Here is a 23779-nt window from a genome sequence, read left to right as displayed (position 1 = left end):
CGTCTCTGCTCCATAGGTTAGCACCGGTAACATACAGCCGTTATATAGTTTTCTCTCACTGTAAAAAAAATTTGCACCCTTAAGGGTGCATTTCCGTGTCTGTAACTCACACCCTTGCACCCTCCCAAAAGGGTGCAAAGTATGCTCGTCGCACCCATAGGCTCCCAAAGCATCGCCGGGTGGCGCTGCTGCGCGCCTGATGTGCAGCGCCATCTATGGGAGAAAAGTAAAAACTGGGGCTGCTCGCTGCTCGCGCTGCTTTCCCCACGCTTCTTTGGCCGCGCGCTTTCTTGCACGTGCACGCGCCCGCGCAGTTGCGATGTGTTGCCTGCATGAGCCGCATAAGATCGTTCAGACTGACATGCAGTTCCGCAATGCAAACTTAATTAAAGGGGAGAAACTGATTAGTCGCGTCTACTGTGTGGAGCAGACGATCGACGACGAGGAGGCCCAATTGACGGCAAAATGCGTTTCTCGAGTGAGTAATAACGTCGTACTGTATGACATGTAACTACAGGTAAGTCCACTGTATAATTGTATGCTCGAAATATGCGAATTACTATCAGCTCTGCGAAATAAAGCGAGACACTTGTTGATCGTAGTTGTCAGTTGTTGCATGCGATGCGCAGGGCGATCGACTTACGTGCGAGTCAAGAGGACTTGCGACCAGGCAACAGTTCGTCAACATTCTACTCCACCTTGGGGGATTCCCCTAAACATTTGACCACCATTGTTCACACTTGCAAGTGCGACCTGCGGGTCGCCTTCTCGCTTGAAACGAAAACTCTCCGGAATAACATTGCTTGCGTGCTTTCGAGAATTTCGTCTGCTTTGACCGCGTCTCCTGCACTCGCGCTCGGTGGGATTCGCAATGCACTACGGCGACCAGGAGGATGTCGTGACGGTATTGATGTGCACCGCAGTCGTACAAGCGTCATGATGACAGCCGCAGCGGCGCGCTTCTCAGGGCTGGCCTGCCGGCCTGTTTGCCTGCCACCGCAGTCAGAAAAATACGCTAATATTGATTGTTCGCAATCATACCAAGCCCTGGAGTAGAGCAACGTCAAAAATGAATCATTTTTGAGGATCGTTGGTCAATACCGAGCTGCTGGTAGAAGTGATAACTGCGATGCAAGCATATTTCTTTTCCAAAGCCGCTTTGCTGATGCCCAGTGCTGCTCGCCTGTTGTCACCTGGCTCCGCTGTTAAAGGCATCACGGAAATCGATCACGTCTTTGTTTATTGTGTGACGAGGAACATAGTAAAACGGTGACGCGAGTAGCACCTTTATTACAGCGCTGGCCAGTTCCGAAGTGCCCTCAGCTGCAGCATCGATGCGAAACGGTTAGGCTTAGCGACGACTACGGCACCGAGGGAGCAGCGCAGTTCGTTGCCCGGCGTGGCCGCGGGCGACGTCGTTGCCGAAAGCTTCACTGTCCGCGGGCGGCGTCATTGCCAAAAGCTCGACGGTCTCGCCGAATAGTTCAGCGGCTTGCGACTCGCAGTCGCAAGGCTGGAAAATCGAGCAGCGAGCGACTTGCCTGCGCGTCGTCTGCCACTTTTTTCGTGCATGGTAGGGACAGACTCACTGGCTCTCCGAAGAGCGCGGCCGCATACTCGCGTGTTCGGGGTAAGAGTGGATCACAGTGTACATACGGTTTCGTTTTTACAGCCTGCGTACTACCTCCTTTTTGCTTCACCCAGACCGCGTCTGTCAGCGCGAAGATTGCGCCTCGCGCGACTCCCCCGTCGCACGTGCACACAAAGCTAGCAGGGCGTCTGCTCCGGCGGCGCCCCGAGTTTCCGCTGCTCGCCTCTGCGGCGCTGGCGTCACGCTCCCAAACTTGAGCTTGGGTTCCCTATAGCAAGGGTGGGATCGTTACAGCTGCACCCTTATTTTTTTGGCTACGTAAAAGGGTGCAAAGTATGCTTTAGAAAGATGGGATGCGCACATGAGACAATCACAAGAAAGAAGACGGGACGGGCGCCCGTCCCGTCTTCTTTCTTGTGATTGTCTCATGTGCGCATCCCATCTTTCTAAAGCAATATGAACCAACTTGCCCAACAACGTACCCTGCTAAAGTATGCTTGTCGCACTGTTTTTCCGACTGCTTTAAAGTTTCATAAGTTTCTATTGCTTTTGAAAGGCGCTGATCAATTTCTTTTTTGGGGTGCACTCTTGTATATAAGCTAGACATTTCGTACGAAAAGCTACCGACGACCTGTCTAACTTTGCACTAACGTTACGGCATCTCCAACTATAATTATAATACACAGATCTGTGTCTCACGGTGTTTCTGAACCTCCTTGCTGTGCAATGACGCGCGTGGCAACAACCGCGTCCGCCGAAGCGAAGACGCCGGCTGAAACAATAGCTACCCTTCCGATCAAACTTTCTCAAAGCTTATATGTGCCATTTCAGTGACCCCCTATTTGGAGTCAGTCACACGCTTAGCACTCCAGCTAAAATAATTCAGTCAATTATCACATTCTGGGGACACAGACTCCAGTCATACCTGCTCGCATCAAGGTTGCAGCTGTCTTTTAATGAAAAAGTCACTCGCATCATTTTAAAAGTACGCTTGATTGAACTACTTGAATGTTGTTCGGCAAGACAAAGAATACCGTACTCTCTTACGCACTCTTGCGCCCAAAGGGGCTACAACACCTTTGCACTGTTGGGACTGGGAGTCCGAGCCAGGAAACGGTCGAGGCGACGGTGAGTAAAAGGACGTTTATGTACAGTATGTAGAAGGGCTTTTACATGATACAAGGGTCAAGAGCACCACGGGCAGGCACACAGAAGAAGAAGGGCGGCCCCGGCGCCGGGCGTAGCTCCGGCGTGATGGCTCTTCTGCTGCCCGTCTGCTGCGCGGGTTCAGCACGGCTCCGCTTTTAAAGCCACTGGTAACGGTTACGGCAGCCAGCCGTTCAAATCCTCCAATCAGGTCACGGCACTGGCCACCGTTCAAATTAGACCAATGGTCGAGAGCCGGCGAGCGTCGGAGGAGTTCGCACTGACGGAGAGGAGGGGAGGAGGAAGGGTCCGTGTCGGCGCCGCGGGGGCGGGATGAGTCACGCTGCATGTCGCGACATGTCCGAGAGAGTCTGGGCCTGCTTTGAGCGCCGGCGGGCGCGCAGCGCTGGTTTAGATAGGCCCGCCAGCGAAATGTGGGCGCCGGCACTACAGCACCACCGCCGCCAGACAATGCGCCACGAAGACGAGCTACTTCCGCGTGGCTTGGATGCGGGGCGCGCTCGTACGCCAGGCTCCTCAAGTTCTCGTCCGGTGTTCAGCCGCAGGTAGCTACAGGCTCCTTTCCGAGAACGGGTCCCGCTCGTCAGGACAGGATCACTGCTCCGCAGCTTTGTCGCCCAGGTGACTGGATCAGCTTCGCTCGGTCCTTCGGAAGAGCTTGCTTCTCAGCATCTGTCGTTGATCGTTCTGCATGTTGCCAAGAACCGACCGACAACAGGCAACACCCAACACGAGCAAGTGCCTTCTGTCACCCGTCAATACACCAGACTTAAAGGTCACAAACTCCGCTAGCAATAGTTCTGTCCCCTTTTCGCTCCCTCTTCAACAACAGACACATGTGGAATACCAGAACTCTTAAAATAATAAACTCAAACAAAGTGTCAAACGCAAGCAACACAAGGAATGAAATGATTGTGAATTGGGGCCCTCGAGATCATTTGAGCAGGAAAACAATCGGCTGAGGCCGCGAATGAGGACATCAATTTTGCACCGATTTACGAGCGAACTTTAACGCGAAGTCACAAAATATAAATCACGAGGAGGTCGAAGGTAGCCTTGCTCAGAGCGCACGGTTTAGTGCGTCTGCGTTCGCGTTTAACTTGCCTTTCTTGTGACGAACGACAAGATTGTGCTGTTGGAGTATCATACTCCACCTCAGCAACCGGCCGCTGTTAGATGACATACTATTTAACCAAGTTAGTGGGCAGTGGTCGGTTTCGACTACGAACTTGGAACCGGCGACGTAACAGGCGAGCTTCTGAACTGCCCACACCAGGCAGGCGCATTCTTTTTCAGAAGTGCTGTACGCCTCTTCACGGCAAGTCAACTTACGGCTTAGATAAAAAACTGGCCTTTCATTGCCCTCATCATCCTCTTGGCATAGCACAGCTCCCATGCCCCGATCACTGGCATCACATTGAATTATGAAGCCTTTTGAAAAATCAGGCGCCATTAGAACTGGCTCCTCGCTCAAGGCTTGTGTCAGCATTTGAAACGCGTTCTCTTTTTTTTGGTCCCCTATCACCTTCACAGGTTCCGACTTTCGAAGCGCGTCTGTGAGAGGACTGGCAAGCGTCGAGTAGTCTTTTACATAATGCTGGTAATATCCAGCTAAGCCTAAAAAGGCCCTTATCTCGGTCTTAGTGGTTGGCCGGGGGTAGTTTACGACAGCGGCTACTTTGATTTCTGACGGTCTACGCCGGCCGCGCCCCACCACATGCCCTAGGTAAGTCACTTCGGCGCAACCTAGCTGGCATTTAGCAGGTTTGACTGTGAGGCCGGCATCTTTCAGCCTGCTAAGCACGACCCGTAAGTGATCTACATGTTCTTCCCATGTGTTGGAAAAGATGGCGACATCGTCCAGGTACGGGAGCGCGTACTCGGACAGACCATGGAGCACGGGGTCCATTAGATTCGAGAAGCAATATGGCGCGTTTTTGAGTCCGAAACTCAACATGACTGGGCGGAACGTTCCGAATGGGGAAACGAACGCGGCGTAGCGGCTGGCGCGCTCTGTAAGGGGGACTTGCCAATAGCCTCGCACGAGGTCTAGCGTGGATATGTAATTCGACCTTGACACTGTTTCCACCCTTTCCTCAAGGTTTGGTATTGGATAGGTCTGATCCCGGGTTATCGCGTTTAGTCGCCGGTAATCAATACACGGTCTGGGATCTTTTCCCGGTACTTGCACTAGTATCAAGGGCGATGTGTAATCGCTCTCACCCGGTACTATGACTCCCAGGTCGCACATTCGCTTGATCTCACCTGCCATGATTTCTTTCTGCACGGGAGAACAGCGATACGGCTTACTACGGATCGGCTCTTCACACGTTAGCTCGATATCGTGCTCAATTAGCGTCGTCTTTCCGGGACGATCCGAAAACACTTTTTCGAACTCAGAAACAATCATTCTCAAGTCTTCCTTCTGGGCTTGGCTTAGACGTGGTGCTAAGTTAACCTGTTCTAACAAGGCATCCGAACCGCATTCCTTCATGTCCGCAGAGGTCAGGATTTCTGCACCTTCCTCGTCCGAACCATTCAAAATCACATTGACGACAGCGTGACGCTGAATGTACGGTTTCATCAGGTTACTATGATAGATTTTGTTTGGCCTTCTACCTAGTTTAACTTCGTAGTTGGTATCAGAAAGTTTCGATACCACGCTCGCTGGCCCCTCCCACTGGACCTCAAGCTTATTTTTCTTAGATGGTCGCAGTATCATTACCTGGCTGCCCACTTCGAAAGTACGCTTCTTTGCTGACTTGTCGTAGTACTCTTTTGACAATTCTTGCGCTGCCTTCATGTGGCTCTCGACAAGATCTTTCGTTTTTCCGATCCTTTGAAGCAGGTTAAGGACGTACGTGACCACGTTTGGGTCTTCCTCCTCGCCTTCCCACGACTCTCGCAGCATTCGCAGCGGTGTTCTTAAGCTCCGGCCGTACACAAGCTCCGCAGGGCTGAAGCCTGTGCTCTCTTGGGGAGCGGATCGTAAAGCGAACATAGCTGCAGGCACGCAGGCTTCCCAATCGCGTTTGCGCTCAAAGCAAAAGAGCTCGCAATATTCTTTTCAGCACCGAGTGCATACGCTCTACTGGGTTCGACTGCGGGTGATGGATCGAGCTGTGTACGACCTTGATACCGCACCTTTCGAAAAAAGTAGAGGTTAGGCAGCTGGTAAAGACACTGCCATTGTCACACTGAATTTCCGAAGGAAATCCGACACGAGCGAAAATTGAGAGAAGGGCGTCCACGACCTGACGACAATTGAGCTCCTTGAGAGGTATCGCTTCAGGAAGCTTTGTCGCGACACACAGAGCAGTCAGAATATACCGACAACCGTTCTTGGACTTCGCAGTGGCCCTACAATGTCAATTACCAACCGGCGGAAGGGTTCGGTTATGATTGGCACCAGTTTCATGGGCGCCTTCCACTTGTCGGTAGACTTGCCTACTCTCTGGCAAGTGTCGCAAGAGCGCACAAAGCCTTCAATGTCCTTCCAGCAATGAGGCCAGTAATACTCTTGGGCGAGCCTAGCTTTGGTCTTTTTCACGCCGAGGTGCCCTGCCCACGCATTTTCGTGCGCCAGGTTCAATAGCTGACGGCGATACTTTTGTGGGATCAAAAGCTGTTCGTACTTGCGACCACGGGCGTCAGCGTAATTTCGGTACCACAGGCCGGATTTCTGATGAAATGAAACAGTCTTTTTCTTTGTTCCTCCTTTAGCTTTATCCAGCAAAGCTATTATCGAGCTATCTTCCTGCTGTTCCCGAACGAGCGTCGCTCTGTCAACCTGAGTTAGTTCGTGCCAACTGTCGGAAACTGGGCTCAATGTGGAATTCGCCTCGCTCAGTGGCGTAGCCGTTACCTTCTCGTTGCCACTATCGTTGAAACTGTTTTCAGTTTCGTTAGCAGCGAGTTCTCCGCTTCCCCGAGAGTCCTCGATCTGAGGTTCCACCGACACCGTATCTAGGCTACAATGCTCATCTGCTTCCCTAAACGGTGTTTCCCTCTCCGGTGCAAGGTCAAGTTTCTGCGAAAGCTTCCGCGCTTGAGATCGCGTAAGGGCCATGCATGCCACGCCGGCAAAGAACGATTTGCCTTTATCCCTCAGAAGCTGCTCTAAGCTGTTCGAAAAGAGGTAAGGAAAATGCTCAGGGAGGGCGGCAGACACGGCCGCCTCGGTGTTGAGCTGACCAAAAGGACCCTCAATGATCACTGTAGCGATCGGTAAGCAAGCACATTGCTCCTCGGCTACTTGCCTTATCCACGCGCATTCTCCTGTAAAATCATTCGGAGAAACTAAGGACGGGTGGATAACGTCCATAGTTGCCGCCGAGTCACAAAGGGCTTTGCACATCTTACCGTTCACAATAATCTCCTGCATATATGGTTCTAACAACCGCATATTCTTATCTGTCTCCCGAATCGTTGCAAAAGCAACCTTTTGTCTACAGTTTGCCGCGATATGCCCTTCCTTTTTGCAGTGGTAGCATGTCAAAGGCCTCCGTGACTCAAACGCACGTGCGGCATCAGCGCGCTGCTTAGGAGCATCGTCAGATTTCCTTAACTCCTTTTGTTCTTCGCCTACTGCCTCCTTTAACGCAGACGCATCTTTTCGAAAATCGCGACGCGCGAACGGTTTCCTTACATCAGGCTTCCTTAGAGAAGCATCCTTTGTTTCCGCATTTTCGATGCGTAATGCCCTGCTGTGCAAGTTTCGGCGAGTGTAGTATTCCTCAGCCAGCTCTGCTGCCTTGTTGAGCTTAACCTCAGTAAGCCTATCCTGCAGCCAGAGCCTTACATCGTCCTGGATGCAGCGGTAGAATTGCTCCAGCGCAATTCACTCTACCACCTTATCACGATCGTCGTAAACTTCCTCGCCCTTGAGCCATTCAACTAGGTCGGCTTTCAGCTTAAACGCGAAGTCGATGTGCGTCTCACTGCCTTTTTTCGCGTACCGGAACCTTTGCCGGAATGCCTCAGGTGACAGCTTATATTTCCTCAACAGGGCCTCTTTGACCTCATCGTAACTCTCGAACGCCTCCTTCGACAAACACGTTATCACGTCAGATGCTTCCCCGGGAAGCAGAGCTAGCAAATTCTGTGCCCACAGTTCTCGCTCAATGACATTCCTCTCACAGACATGCTCAAATTTCACGAGGTACTTTGCCATGTCCTCGCCGATTACGAACGGCGGCAGTCGGTCTCGGATTCTTTGGCCGTTAGCCTGCACTGTCATTGAAGCTACGCTAGGCGCCGGCGAGCTTCGCAGCAACTCCAACTCTTTTAATTTTCTAATCTCTCGGCGTTCCTGTCGCTCTGCCTCTTCCCGCTGGAGGCGTTCTTGTCGCTCTCGCTCTCGCTCTGCGTCTTCGCGCTCACGGCGTTCATTGATCTCAGCCAAGGCCTCATTGGCTTCTTCAGCCGTTACGCCCTCCTTCCGCATGATCTCGAGAATCGCCTGCTTTCGTTTCGCACGGCCAACGGTAAGGCCTAGCTCTTCACAAATTTCGACGAGTTCCTTCAGTTTAAGGTTCTCCATCGCGCACAATAGTCTCTTGCAGCTTGCCCTTTAAGAATTCCCTTGCGGTTCACTACTATAGCGCTACTAGCATGACACGCTCAAGTAATTCTTTCCAAAACGCCTCGTTTACTCCCTCTGCACCAGATTTCGTTTCAAAGCGCTCCGACTTGGCTCGAAACAGCAAAGCTCTCTACAGTGCTACACACACAGCCCTACTCTAGACTACAATCACGTGTGCTAGAGCAGTCTGGCGAATTGAGGGGAAAACATCAGGCACTCACCGCGCCGAGGTAGCTGACGCCGGTCGATCCCGCAGCTGCCATCCACTGTTGGGACTGGGAGTCCGAGCCAGGAAACGGTCGAGGCGACGGTGAGTAAAAGGACGTTTATGTACAGTATGTACAAGGGCTTTACATGATACAAGGGTCAAGAGCACCACGGGCAGGCACACAGAAGAAGGGCGGCCCCGGCGGCGAGCGTAGCTCCGGCGTGATGGCTCTTCTGCTGCCCGTCTGCTGCGCGGGTTCAGCACGGCTCCGCTTTTAAAGCCACTGGTAACGGTTACGGCAGCCAGCCGTTCAAATCCTCCAATCAGGTCACGGCACTGGCCACCGTTCAAATTAGACCAATGGTCGAGAGCCGGCGAGCGTCGGAGGAGTTCGCACTGACGGAGAGGAGGGGAGGAGGAAGGGTCCGTGTCGGCGCCGCGGTGGCGGGATGAGTCACGCTGCATGTCGCGACATGTCCGAGAGAGTCTGGGCCTGCTTTGAGCGCCGGCGGGCGCGCAGCGCTGGTTTAGACAGGCCCGCCAGCGAAATGTGGGCGCCGGCACTACAGCACCCGTGCAGCTTTGAAGGGTCCATGGGCGCATTAAAGGTGCTAACGTTCTGAGCGCACCCTTTTCCAAAAAAAAATAAGAAAAATTGAAGTTGTTGAAATGGGTCCAGCCATGAGCGCTGCACCTTTAAGGGTGCAAATTTTTTTTACTGTGTGGGGGAATCACGACGTGAAAGAACCTGCCATATGCCCTCCTCCCCATTCTTATTCTTCTAGTTATTTCTCTCTCGTGATCCAGATGCATGGTCACTACCTTCCCTAAGTAAGCGTACTGCCTTACCAGTTCCAGACCCTCAATACTAACTGTAAACTGTCGTTTTCTTGCGAGACTGTTGAGTAATACTTTGCTTTTCGGCATGATAATTTTTAGACCCATCGTTCTGCTCTGCCTAAGTCTTTCATCATACTTCGCAAATCATCACCTGAGTGACTTAGCAAGGAAATGTCAGCAACTAATCTATACTACTGAAGTATTCATAAACTCTTATCCCAACTGTTCTCAATCCAAGCCCACGGCCGCTTGATGCAAAGCGCAAGGCGAGGTTTGCGCTTTGCATCAAGCGGCCGTGCCAAGCATAGGCGGTTAACTTTATGAAGAATCCATAAGTGTACGGCGAAGTTAAGTGCACACTTATCGCAGGATTAAGGATTACGTTATATATAATAAATGATTAAAGAGTTATTTGAGACAGAAAAACAACAGCGCCAAAGGGAGACAAGCACAAGAAAGACCGACGCAGGAGATGCGCCCGCTTCATGTGACTTTATGCACTGCCAAGCAGGCAGATATATAGAAAAATTAAGGCACGCGCAAAGAACAAAAACACAGGGCATCAACAAAACCGTTAAAGATAGCACTGGGGAATAAGATGAAGAAACTGTCGGCAAAGTCTGCAAGTCCATCGCAAGAGAACAGGAAGAAGATTGAAGTGCTTCCTTACTGCCACAAGACATCGCATGGTCTGAAAAAAGTGGCACGAAAATTCGATGTCACTATGGTTTTTTCTGCTCCCCGGGAACTGTCTGGTTTGTGCGCCCATATTTCTGGTGGTCCGCAGAAAAAGGGGACCTGTAAAACCAAGCACCAGACGAGGTTCACTTCGTGTGAAATAGGGGTGGTGTACTGCTTCCCATTGTCCTGTGGGAAAACCTACATCGGGCAAACCGGGGGGTGCATCAATGAACGTCTGAGGATGCACCGAACAACGTTCAATTCAGGCACTGGAAGCAATTTAGCCTTGCATGTTAAGGTATGCAAAGGATGTTTTCCTTTGCTTCACCGCACAAGCATTATCGGTCGGGGGAGAACAAGACGCGAGCGTAAATTCTGGAAGCGTTTTTAATCAGTAAAAACAATCGGATGTGTGTCAGCGATCCCTTGGTTTTTATCACGGATAAAGAATATAACTTTCTTTTATCTTAAAGGGGCCCAGCAACGCTTTTTTCATATGCTTTAGATGATTTCTTCATGACACGCAGATACCGAATCAAAAAGAATTACTGGAATCGGTGCACTAGAACGGGAGTTATTAAGGAATGAATTTTCAAAATACAAGCAAACAAAAAATTGCCCTCTACTCAAATTTTCCCGGTCTTCTCTTTACCGTTTCACTCACCCAATGACGACACGCAGCGAGACCAATCGAAACAGCGTGCACGAGCACGTCACCACAACGTCCCGGAAGATAGCTTCTCATGGTTTCCTGGTCGCTGTAACACGTTTCCGCTGACGCTGACGGCGTCGTTTCCATGGTTACAAGCACGTGGGCGCTAGACTGAGACGGAGCGAAGGAGCCGAAAGCTCCACTCTAGTACAGGCATGCTGTCGTTGCTCGAATCTAGAAAGCATCCTTTCAGGTAGCATGGCTGTTTTTGTATTTTCTTGTGCGAACGTGAAGTAAGCCGAGCCTGCCGGCCGGCCAGCCTGGACGCCGGCAGACGGTGGTGGTGGTGAAAACTTTTATATTGTAAAAAAGAGTTTGGGAGCCACAGAGTGGCCCCGCTACATGGTCGGCGTCCCTAGTCCGGGACACCGCACGACGAGGCCCCGTCTCTCGCCCGTTTCACCAGAGCCCTTTGAGACTCAAGCGAGGAGCAGTTGAGGAGGGCAGTCTCCCATGCCTCTCTGGAAGGGGATCCCGTCTGCCGGCGGGATCCCGTCCCGACCGGGTCCGGCTCGACTGGCGCCCGCTAGCTCCGCTGCTGAGGGCGTAGCGGAAATTGTCCACGCTATTATTTTATTGCTAGATAATGCTGTTGACAGAAAAACGGTGCGAAGAGTAGGCCTTTTATTATAGCGCAGGCGCCTTTCGAAGCGCTGGCCGCAGCAGCTTCGACGCGAAACGAGCTATAGGCCTAGCTACGACCACGGCAGCCAGGCAGCCGCAGAGCTCGTCGCCCGGAGCGCCCGCGAGAGGTGCCGTTGCCGTAAGCTCGCAACATAAGCAGGCATGCTTTGTCGCTGCTCGAGTATAGCTAGCAGTCTTTCTGATAACAAGGCGATCTTGTCTTTCCTTGCGATATTTGTATACCAAGCCAAGCAGCGCTCAGGCACTGCTGCACGGCGGCGAAGTGCGGTTGTGGGCGGAGCTTGGGCAGAGCGGCGCAGCAGGAGGCCACGAAGTTCTTTGCTGCAAAGTAGATTTACTGTATATGCTACCAAAGGTAGCAGAGTTGCGCGTAGGTCCGCAATTTTGCCTGTCAAGCAACCGAAGTTATGCGGCGAAGCCGCACTCCGTTTCTGCAGGCGACATGCCTGGCGCATCACCGATCGACCGTGGGCGCTTTTCCGAGGTTCTTAAACCACTTTTTCGATTGATCGCAAACAAAAAGCATCTAAAAAGCTGACCGCGTAACCTAGTCAAAAAATATAGCCAAGAAAAAACGGTGCTGTTTCTAGCGCGCGCCGTGAGCTGCGGCAGCATGGGATTCCCACAGTCACCTTCCCCGAACTATTTACCTGATAACCTAAGGGCAGACTGAGTATTCTAAATACGCTGTGCAAATGCAGCATTCATTCATCATTGCGGCAACATTTATTCCCCGGACCTGCGTTAAAAAACCTGTATATAGTCTCCTTTACTAAATACGAAACCCTGCAAAAAGTTATGAGCCGGAACTATAAAAAGGACAGTATAAAAATCCAAAATACAGTTTACTCGAAACTGGATAAACGTTACCATCTGAAGTAAACAATAAGATGCCTAAACATGTTTCCCTCGATTAAAAATTGTTTGCCATTCAGGATAAGCCAACAGGGATAAATACGCAACGCAGAGCTCTATTTTAGCGTTTCAGCAGTGTACACGAAAAAGCGCAGAGCCGCTAGTCCAGCCTGTTTTCGGTAAAGAAACCTCAATGCAACTTTTAGCAACAAAAAAACAAAAAAGGCGTGAGCTACGCACGCTAGACACCCCACAGCAGCGAATGTAAACAGCTGTTGGATAGTGGATCCGCTTTGAACTTGGCCGGCTGTCAATCCAGTTCGCTGCCGGCCTACGTCATCAGCGCACGTGTTTCTGGTCCGATGGGCAAAACATGCACCGTACCGAGGAGGCTCTCACAGGGAGAAGAAAGGCTGCAGGGCGTCTCGAATCGGGGAACAGAGGCGGCGGGGAGCCCTCGACACCGGTAAAACAGTAACGTTGGGTAAAACCGGTTCAGAACCGAAAGTGGAGGATTTTGCCCATCGAGCGTCGTCTTCTCCGCAGTACACGGTTGCTTGGACACCACGTGATGGCGCTCTACCAATGGAGTCGCGAGCGGCCTTTATCAAACAGACGCGCAACTCTGCTACCTTTGGTAGCATATACAGTAACTCTACTGCAAAGTAATAGCCAGCGCCTCTGGTGGGGCTTTTTTTTCTAACAAGCTTTGAAATGCTTTTGCGGAAGAAAAGATGCTAGTTTTTTTTCAATTTAATATAAAAGGACACAACAAAACATAACATATTTTTGCTTACGAACACAATTAGCTTGTTATTAGTTGTTCATCCAATCATAATCGCACGCCAGCTGAAGTCATATCCGCTGCAAAAATGCAAAAGACCACCGCTGTGTGCCGACGCCGTCAGTGCCATGATTTTGATTCTCGAGCAACTTAAAATATTAAATAAACAAATATGTGTGTTATGACCGGTGGTAATAGCGTCGCCATAACTCAACAATTACAACAAGGAAGCAAAACAATGCACTCAGATTATGGTGCAGGGCCCCTTTAATGCAGTCGATCCCATTGTCCAGAGTGTGCGCTTGCGCAGGGAAACTTTTAAATGTGGCTGTTTTCTTGGCAATAAATCAGTTGCAAGTCCAGCGGTGTGGTATGTGTTCCTCCTTTTCTCTTGTCCTGCGTCTGTGTTCCGCTGGTTCCACCCTGTCAACATTATGAACCAACTAGACTAGCAATTTACGCTCCTGAAGATACGACATCTTGGTCTTGAAAAGTATCGCTTACACAATTTTAAGTGGAACGATTCCTAAACCTCCCGTGCATTCATATCTCTACTCCTTCCGAGAATAATTATCTCCTGAACTCGTGGTTCACACTTCTTGCAGTGCTTGCATCTTTTTTTCCCTCGGCACATGTTCTGCTGCACGGTTGCATAAGCCAGATATTTCAGCGAACACTTTCAAAAATTTTTACAAATAGGCTTTTTTGGGTAAAAATAATGCTTTTGTGGCATAGTATTACCAGTGTTGGCGGCCACCAGAAAACCGGTGAATCGTCTTGGGCAGTTAGCTGGTTAATTAATTTTTAATAATTAACTTTTTAACTATTAAAGTTAGGCGCCTAGTTCTAATTAGAGATTTGTAGCCGGTGGTTAGTAATAGCCAAATCAGTTTTTAGAATTTCGAAAACGCCATTACCCTCGTCCCTGTGACTCGAAAAAATTAGGCTGCATCGTGCGGGAATACATGCGCTTTTGAAAGCATGCAAAGAACGCAACACCTCCGGTGCATGTAACATAGTAGGATACAATTTAAAAAAAAACAGCAGTTGCTAACACTGGGCCGCGGTCTGCGACGGCTTGTATTACTCCGCTGGCCAATAGCAAAAGTAAATGAAAACAGTCCACGTTAAGTGCCATTGCGAATTCGAATGGCGTTAAGTGCCATTGAGAATTCGAAAGCGCCGGGAAAAAACAAACCACAACAATGGAGAAGCAACACACTTACACAACGTTAAAGCGTGTGGCTCATTTCACCGCATTTCGCGCTGCTAATTCGAAATGGATCAAAAGAGGGCAACCTTCCATCCTATTTTGTCGCATTTATTTAAACTATCAACTAATGACTTTGTTACCTTCGCTAGCGCGAAAAACATTACAGGTCATCCGCGCCTGCAGCGAGTGAATGCGCCGTGGGCAATGCCAGCGCTGTGTGTGTCTTTTCTATCTCTGTCCCTGTCTTTTGCGCTGTTTTAAAGAACCAGCATTCATGTTAGTCTCCTTCTGGTATTACTTCAGCCGCCGCGGTGGCTCAGTGGTTACGGCGCTCGGCTGCTGACCCGAAAGACGCGGTTTCGATCCCGACCGCGGCGGTCAAATTTCGATGGAAGCGAAATCCTAGAGGCCTGTGTGCTGTGCGATGTCAGTGCATGCCCAGGTGGTCGGAATTTCCGCAACTCTCGACTACTGCGTCCCACATATCCTGATTTGCTTTGGGACGTTAAACCCCCGTAAACGAAACCATTTTTTACTATAATTGGATACAACTTCAGAACGCAGCGGCTTTTCATCACAGGACACCCCTCCAGCCAATGGACTCGTGGTTGTGAGCGAAAAACCCCAGGCACACCCCCCGTCAAAAGTATACAGACCAAGGGGTTTGATTGCGAGGCCTGCAGCGTGGCTCGTTATGCATCCTCAGCAACCGTGATCTCTCGAAAGAGGAATGGCGTTGCGTCCTCAATCCTCCCAAGGTTTGGACTGCTTGATGCACAAGGGAGCCACGCTAAACAGCTTCGAAGCAAACCCCTTGGGCTGTATACTTTTGAAGGGGGCTGTACATCCTAACGTATTTCGCCTAACCGACACACCACTGTGCACATGTACCACATCCAAGTCTCTCAGAAAGACTCCTCCCACAGTGAAGGGCGAGGGACGCGTAGTAGCAGGCAGACATAATGTCAGGTCGCATTCTCAGCCCCCTGCAAACTTTCTAAGCTTTGCGCCATGACTAACGGAAAAAAAAACAACCGGCTTGTACTGTGAAACATCAAAACAAGTTCACACGGTGCAGGACGCGGGTTGTTTACCAGATTCCCTTAAGCTGCCCGCTCAGCTACATTGGCCAAACTGGTCGATGTTTTAATGAGCGCGCCAGCGAGGCCTGCCGGAATCTGCGGAATAACGAAGGAAGCTTCCTAGTGGATCACTGCAAAGCCTGCAGTGGTTGCCGTCCGGAGTTCGAGAAAACTATTTTTCTGAGGAGTGGGAAGGACAGATTTGAGAGAGAGGTGGTCGAAGCGTTTTACATCAGGAAAGAAGGGAACAGATGCGTTAGCAAGCCATCCATTACGCTTAGCAACGAGGAGTACACTTTTCTATAAAGTTTTTTGTATGTTCTTCGTTTTGTTTTGTTGTGCACGCTCTTCCCTTTGGCATTGGGTGCAATGTTTTGGCGATGTGCGGTTGTTTGCGCGGATTTATGTTCTTGTTTTTACACCTTTGACTGAGAGGACATAGTAGTAGCGCTTAAAAAACGAGGACGACAGGGTAGAGAAAGACAGCACAGGCAAGACAGCGCCTGTGCTGTCTTTCTCTACCCTGTCGTCCTTGTTTTTTAAGCGCTACTACTATGTCCTCTCAATCTAAACACCAACTAGCCCAGCTGTCTGCCTTAAACACCTTTGACACTGGCCTTGGTCTGAGCTCCGCGTTCATCCATTTTCATGTTTCTGGTTGGTCCTCGTTTATCATTCATAAGGCTGCTGGTTGTTCGTTTCCAATTTTTTTTCTCGTTTTTGTACCTTTGATGCTGACTGTGGTCTCAGCTCCGCGTCCAACCTTTTTCATCTTTCTGGTTGGTCACCGGTTATCATTCATGTGGCTGCAGGTTGCTCGTTTTCCAATTTTAAGCCTTGTACTCTTCATCTATTTCAACCTTTTTTTTTTTTGCCTTTGACACTACTTTGGCCTTAACGCTGACACGCGCCTTCACACTTAAAAAAACTTGCTTACATCACGCTAATCTGCCCGAAAGTTGAGTATGCTTCTGCCATATGGGACCCTCAACAAGCTTACATCATTAACAACCTTGAATCCCTGCAAAACCGTGCTGTTCGCTTCATCTTTTTAGATAATTCACGCTTCACCAGTGTCACAGCATTAAAACAACGCACCGAGTTGGAACCGCTATCATGTCGACGCCATTTCGCTCGCCTAACCTTACATCACAAACTGTATCGCCATCCCGCCCTCCACGACGACATCTTTTTGCCACACCCTGCAGTCTTTCCTCGCGGCGACCACGATAACAAAATAAAACGCATCACATGCCGTTCTTCGCTCTACGCGAAATCATTCATTCCTCGCACTATAATAGATTGGAATAACTTGCCATCACACATAGCTACTGAGGTTAACCTACAATCATTTCAGCAATCGTTAAAGCAAACCATGTACTAACAGATTTGGTATTTTTGTTGTATAATGTGCATTTACTGAATATTTTATTCTTCGTTGTTTGTTGTGTTATTTGTGTGCATTAGTAGTTTTAATTCATTATTACGTGTATTTTGTTCAAATGCCCGTGCCATATTTTTATGCTTGTATTGCCCCCCCCCCCCCCCCTATGTAATACCCTCACGCGAGGGCCCTTAGGGGTATTGTAAATAAATAAATAAAATAAATAAATAAACGCTTCATTCTTCACCTTTTTTTCCACGTTTCTTGTTGGTCATCTCGTATCACTCATGAGTTTGTATCATCTGCGGTGTTTAAGAGTTGCTTGCCCATGACCGTTTTAGTGTTGTTTGCTATACATTTGTTGGGGTTTTTTTTTCGGATATCCATGATAGTATGCTACGTGGTTGCTATCGTGCTTCATGTGTTAGATATCTTACAGCGATCTTTTCTACTGCCTGTGCGTGATTACACGGATGTTACGGTGTGCTGGCTTACATAAAGGCGGGTTTGGTGCGAAATAAAATTCAGTTGCAAGTTGGCGCTGGTCCTGTCGTGTTTGTCTCTTTTGTCCACGTTTTTTTGCGGCGTTTTGTTCCTGAATCATGAACCAACTAGCCCAAACCAGAGTTCTTCTTGAAGATACCAGGGTCTTTCAACGCTCGTCGTCTCTTAACACTCGGAATAGTCGGCTCTTATCGTTACCCCGCTTACTATCGATTCTACGTTAATCACCGCGCTGATTAGACGGACTGGGGAAACGAGACGGCATAGCCGATCCCTTCATGGGGGTCAGTTTTTATTTGTCTTATTTGTCTAATCTTGTAACTCCAAAGACTTGGTGGGCTCTTCTTTAATTTCTCTTCTTTCTCTTCTTTTTATTTTCAAGTGTTTTCAAATGCTTTGTGAACGATGGTTTGTTGGGATTCGCACGAAATGTGATGGTAGGAATAAACATCGCTGTAGGTTCTATAACTTTAGTTTTAAACATAAGCCAGTTTTCCTCAATTGATCGATCATCGAAACCTGTATCAAAGTTTGAAAAGAACGCCATTAAATGATTATTGATTTCTTCGTATTTCGTTCTGTCATAAAGGCGAATCGTTTAATGGAATGTTAAGCGCGATTGGGGGATGAAGGTGAAAGTAGCGTGTAAAACTTTGTGGTCACTAATTTCACGGAGAGAAGTAAGCGATGATAAACTTTTCGGGTGGTTAGTTAGAATGAGGTCCGAGATATTGGAGGATTCACGTGTTACGCATGGGGGCTCAGTTACTAACTCAGAGGGGTCATTACAGGAGTGGGTTGAGAAAAAGAAAGAAAAACAAAAAACAAAAAAGAAATAGACATGACAAAACAGGGTCAACAATGCGTATAAGAGAGAACTGCCTGTTCAGAGAGCGCAATAAATTTTTCCAACGTTGACTGCGCGGTAATACATGGTTGAAAAGCGTTCCATTCGCATACGGACAACGAAAAAATAAGAATACCAGAAAGAGTTGTTATTGCAAGAAAATTCCTGTATCATATTTGAGTGTATGTGTCTGGTTTGGCGCGTATGTCTTATATTTAGAAAGTCTGAAAAATTTTGCTGGAATGAGTTGTGAAGAAGTAAACAAAGAAATTTCAAACGCCGCAGCTTTGCTCTACTTGTCGGAGTATGAAGACCAGCGCGCTGTAAAAGCTCTGTGTCTGAATCGAAACGACTGCAGCGCTTAAAGAAAAAACGTGCAGCTTTTCTTTGGACCATTTCCAGTGAATAGATACTCTCTTTTGTGTGTGGGAACCATATAATATTTGCATATTCTAAGGTAGGTCTGATAAGTGTGACGTAGGCAAGGCGTTTGGTCTCAGTAGTCGCTTGTCTCAAAACTCTCTTGATAAAGAACAATTTCTGCATCGCCCTGTTAGTTACCTTTCGCACATGCGCTCTCCAGGTAAGGTCAGAGGATATTAGAACACCTAGATATTGATGCGAAGTGACACGGGATAGTGTGGTCCTGTTTAGGGAGTATGAAAAATCTAGTTTCTTTTTTTTCTTCGTAACACACATTGACAGTTTTTTCTGCGTTAATACACATATTCCGTCTGTCGCACCACTGTACAACTTTCTTTAGAGCACTATTAAGCTTGATTTGGTCATTAATATCTTTGCTCTACTTCTTGGTAGAGCACGCAGTCGTCTCCAAATAGTCGGATTTTAGTGTCAACTTCATTTGCTAGGTCATTTATGTAGAGTAAAAACAGAAGCGGAGCTAAGACGGTGCCCTGTGGCACACCGGAAATAGCTTCAAGCATATCAGAAGTATGGCTGCCAAGCTGTATGAATTGCATCCTATCGCTAATATAATCGCTTATCCAGCGTATCATCGGCCCGTTTCCGAGAATGTTGGTAAGTTTGAAAAGAAGTTTTGTGTGGGAGACCCGATCAAATGCTTTTGACAAATGAAGAAAGATCATATCAATATGCGACTGGTTGTTAAGAGCCTGAGCTAGGTCGTGTATAATTTCCACTAGCTGTGTAACAGTGCAAAGTCCGCGTCGGAAGCCATGCTGATTTTTCCGAATTATATAGTTGGGTTCTAAACTTTCTGTAATGAACTTTCCAACTACATGTTCTGGCATTTTACAGCAGCTACAGGTTAATGAGATTGGTCGATAGTTAAGTCACACATGTTTTGTCACAAGATTTGAGAACTGGGATAAATTTGGCTAATTTCCACTCACCTGGAAGACGGCAATCGTGTATTGCTTTCGAGAAAATGAGGTGTAAGTATTTGCTGACTGGCTCGGCGAATCGTTTTAAGAAAGCGTTAGGTATTCCGCCTGGCCCGGCACACTTAATTCTTTGGATTGATATTTAATAACATGGACTAATAGCTTTTTGCCTCCCTTTAAAGGTATAAATGACTGATCTGGAGTGTTCATATCAGGTGTAAATATTGAATTAAAATACCTATTAAACGTGTCTGCCCGGCCTTTGCTATCCGTATGAGATGAGACATTGGAGCGCTGCTGAGATTTTATGTAATGCTAAAATTTCTTAGGAGAGTTCTTAATAAAATTGTGCAGAGTGGTGCTGTTGAAAGGCTGTTTTGCGCTGTGTATTTTAAGCTTTAATAATTTTTAAAGACCGCTCAACTGGGAGTGATACCCAGAAATTTTGCATATATTATTTGCATATTTTATTATATATATATATATATATATATAAGAAGGGGGTGAAGATCGGATGGATCCGGTAGAACATAAACGTAATTCGGTTGACACACGGTAGAAAAACAACAACTTTATTCTAACGTTTCGACCAGGGTCTGGCCTTCGTCAGAGTGTTCACTCTGACGAAGGCCAGACCCTGGTCGAAACGTTAGAATAAAGTTGTTGTTTTTCTACCGTGTGTCAACCGAATTACGTTTATATATATATATATATATATATATATATATATATATATATATATATATAGATATATATATATATATATATATATATATATATATATATATATATATATATATATATATACTGGGGCAACTGACATGTGTTTAACACCGAGTAATCCTGCAGTCCCATTTGTCTTACTGCAGTTCGTTTCTAGTTCTCTTTTTTGTATGTACGGAGTGATTGTGTAAGCACAGATTTGAAACGTGCGATTCTCGCGGATGTCCTATTCTTGTATCCTGGGGCCGATCCACGAAAGAGTTCGCTTTGGGACGCGTTCGCTTTGTCGTGACGTCATTTTGACGTTGACATCGGCGGGAGAAGGGTGGGAAAAACACTGCGGGAGGTCAAGGGGGCTGGCAACAGCCAATCGGCTTTGTTGGGCGGTTCCATTTCGGTTGCTTGTATTTTTAAGGGGACATATGCTAACTTCTTTGCGTTTTTAACCTCTAAATGAATGCGTTTGGCTATAATGCTGCAAATTTATTACTCAGAGCCTATAAAATAAGCATAGATTTTATTTTGAGACGGTTTCAATGCTTCTTGATTGGTTTGTTTCCTTTTGCGTTCCCGAGAGGGCGCTCTCAATTGTGTTGTTTTATTTTGTGTTCGCGAGAGGGACGATAGGCATTTTGAACTTGCGCGGGAGACTTTTCACGTGTCAGCACTTGTCAGCTTGACATTTTCACTAGTCGTCATGTCAACGCACAAAGGTTGTCGCCTGGGCCCGCCCGTCTCGATGCACCAGCGTGAAGTGCTCGTTGAGTTCATAGAGGAACATACCTACATGGTGAAGCCTTCGTCTGGGCTCGACGCACCCGATGACGCCGGGGAAGAGACCACGCTCCAAAAACTCTGCCTTGGCACGGGACTTCTCTTCGGGAGTCGAAGGAAACAACACCCAGTTTTTCTCCGTGCCGACACGCACGATTGCCTGAGCGACGGCCAAAATAGTACGGCTCACAGACGACTGCGGGAGCCGTATAGGAGGTATTCACATGACGTCATCCGCAAGGGGCGCTAGCGGCCGGCGCGGCATTCGCCATGTTCGTCGCGCGCGCTGCCGCCGAAACCAGCCGCAGCGTTTGAATAGCTGGTGATGGGTGAAATGTGAGTGTGTTTCGCGTCTCGCCGCACGTAATTTTTGTCCGACCCGTGCCGCCGCGTGACTGAGTGAATATTCCGTGAACTGTGCGAAGCAGAAAAGAGCGGGCACGCTCAGAAGGTTCTACTTTGTGAAAAGGTCGACCCCCCGTATAGAATGCGGAGGCACCGGCATGGTGTGCGACGTATACAAGACTGCTGCCGCGCGTTGAATTCACCGGTATCGAGGCCCACCTTGTGCACGGCTTAAGTTTGCTGGCAGGCCAAGGAATTAAAGGATATAAACCTATGAGAGGGTGCAATTACTTGACAAGCGGGTGAGTCCAAGAGTCGTGCTGTGGGTGCCGACGTCCGCGGTGCCGACGGCCGAAGTGCCGTTTTTGAAGAGGTGAGTAATTCGAAGGGTCTGTTCACTTAGCTGTAGCTTAACTTGTCATCTTTACCTGCTGAAAGTGACGTGTTACAACTGAATCTAGCGGAATGGCTGCACACTGCGTTGTTGTGAAAACGGTCTTGTGCATACGAAGCAGCGCTACGTAGCTACAATCAAAACTGCAAAACATTCTCGCTGTGTCTGCCGTTCGTGCTGCGTGCGCATGGCAGTATTTGTTTGGCCGTTCTGTCAGGTAAATAAGGCAGCTATGACGCTTTGCCTTTCTGCTGAAAGACCGCACGTCTCAGAAGCGTCAGCAGTTCGCAGACTACAGCTAGGCGCTTGAATTATCAATTTCTGCGGTGGCAGTTCTGGAATTTCGGTAATTAATCATGCTGTTTATCCACGATGTGCCCTGCATGACTAGCTGACAGTTATCAACTGATATTAAAAGCTGCAAGTCGTGTACGTTCTTGGTTGCAGCGCAGCCAGCCAGTTTTGCTGCCGAGTTGAGGCAGCTCGGTTATATCCCGGCGCAGAAGAATTCTGCTGCAAACTTCATGCACAATACGCGCTCCACAAAGATTAGTGGTCGCTGACGTATTCAACAACGTACAAATATGTTACGGATCACTAACAGTTCAGGCCGGGTACCTCACGGCGCACCGTGACACTGCGCGAGCTGGCCTGAAACGACCGCAAACATGGCGCGCCTGCCGCGACGACGCTCGCGCCGTCTGGTAGCGCGGCCTCAGTGAATACCTCCTATAGTTGCCTCGCTGCCGACTGCCGCCTGGAAGCCCCTGGTAGCGAAGAACCGTAGGGAGCAGAGTACTTTGCGCTCTGTTGTGAGCGCACTTTTCCTCGTTGGTCCAAGGAGGGATTTGAGCTCTTCGCATAGCTGGCGTACAAGTAGCTTCGACAGCCTGAAGTGCCTTCGGAAAGCATCGTCAGGCATGTCGAAAGGATTGTCATGCACGCGCGACCGCCGGGGCCGCCGATCACATTCGCTGAGCACCGCGAACAGCGGGGCGGCGGGAGGTATCGGCATGTCTCTCCTCGCGCTGAAGCGAACGCCACTTTCAGAGTTCCGCACACAGCGACCGAACGCGTTCTCTTTCACTTGACTGACATGTCTCGTGACGTAAACAAAATCAGTGTTCCCGCCTCCCTGAAGTGACGTCACCGCCAGCGGTGACGACACACAACCAATGGAGCGAGGTGGCAAGAGAGAAAGCGAACGCGTTCCAAAGCGAACTCTTTCGTGGATTCGGCCCCTGTTGTGCTGTCACAACGCCTCCCTGAGTGGGGATTTTGCAGTCGTGTGCAATAGTGTTTCTGCTGAGGTGCTCCGTTTTGGCACTGACCCTCATCCCTACTAGTTTCTCCTGAAATGATACCTGCTCGACGCACAGGGGTCAAGCGCTTCACACTTCTCACCGAAATGCGGTAACAGGCGACAGTTCGAGCGTCACCCCTGTTTTTGTTTTCTAAGAAGGCCATGAGGTGGTGGGGAAAGAAATTTCCACCCCCCCCCCCGCCTTATTTTCCTGTCCTTCCCTCCTTCCGAACACCTGCATCCGCGTCAGCGGATCCCCCCTGTTCAAGTTCTCACCGATTTTATTTTGTCACTTTCCCCTCTTTTTCAGCCTTTTCCCACCTCCTCATTGTTTGCACTTGTGCTTCACGCTATTCCTGTACATCGTGCGTGCTTTAAAAGCTGCTTGTTCCCAATGCTGTAGTACACTCGGAAAAGGCTGACCCTCCAGCCGAAATGTCATGAATGGAATCCTGTTATGTTTTTCAACTTCTGGTGACTTTATCTAATATTGATTAATCAGCTGCAACGATCACGAATATGCGCTAAAATGGTGCCCACGGTGCTCGTCTTGAGAGCTTCAGTTTACAATAGATCTCTCCCGGCCTACGTCATCAGCGCACGTGTTTCTGGACCGATGGGCAAAACATGCACCGTACCGTGGAGGTTCTCAGAGGGAGAAGAAAGGCTGCGGGGCGTCTCGAATCGAGGAACAAATAGGGCGGGGGAGCACTCGACCGCGGTAAAACTGGTTCAGAACCGAAAGTGGAATATTTCGCCCATCGGGCACACTGTTTACA

The 23779-nt window shown here is 48.8% G+C and overlaps 1 pseudogene; it reads right to left on the bottom strand.

Moving 5' to 3' along the window:
* Positions 1–7779: 7779 nt before the first annotated feature.
* LOC149345105 (uncharacterized) lies at positions 7780–8300 on the bottom strand (annotated as a pseudogene).
* Between the last annotated feature and the right edge of the window lie 15479 nt (positions 8301–23779).

This window comes from Amblyomma mixtum, chromosome 5 (assembly GCF_055824585.1).
Source record: "Amblyomma mixtum isolate Tamu chromosome 5, ASM5582458v1, whole genome shotgun sequence".
Classification (NCBI taxonomy): Eukaryota; Metazoa; Arthropoda; class Arachnida; order Ixodida; family Ixodidae; genus Amblyomma; species Amblyomma mixtum.
This window is presented reverse-complemented; position numbering and strand designations above follow the sequence as displayed.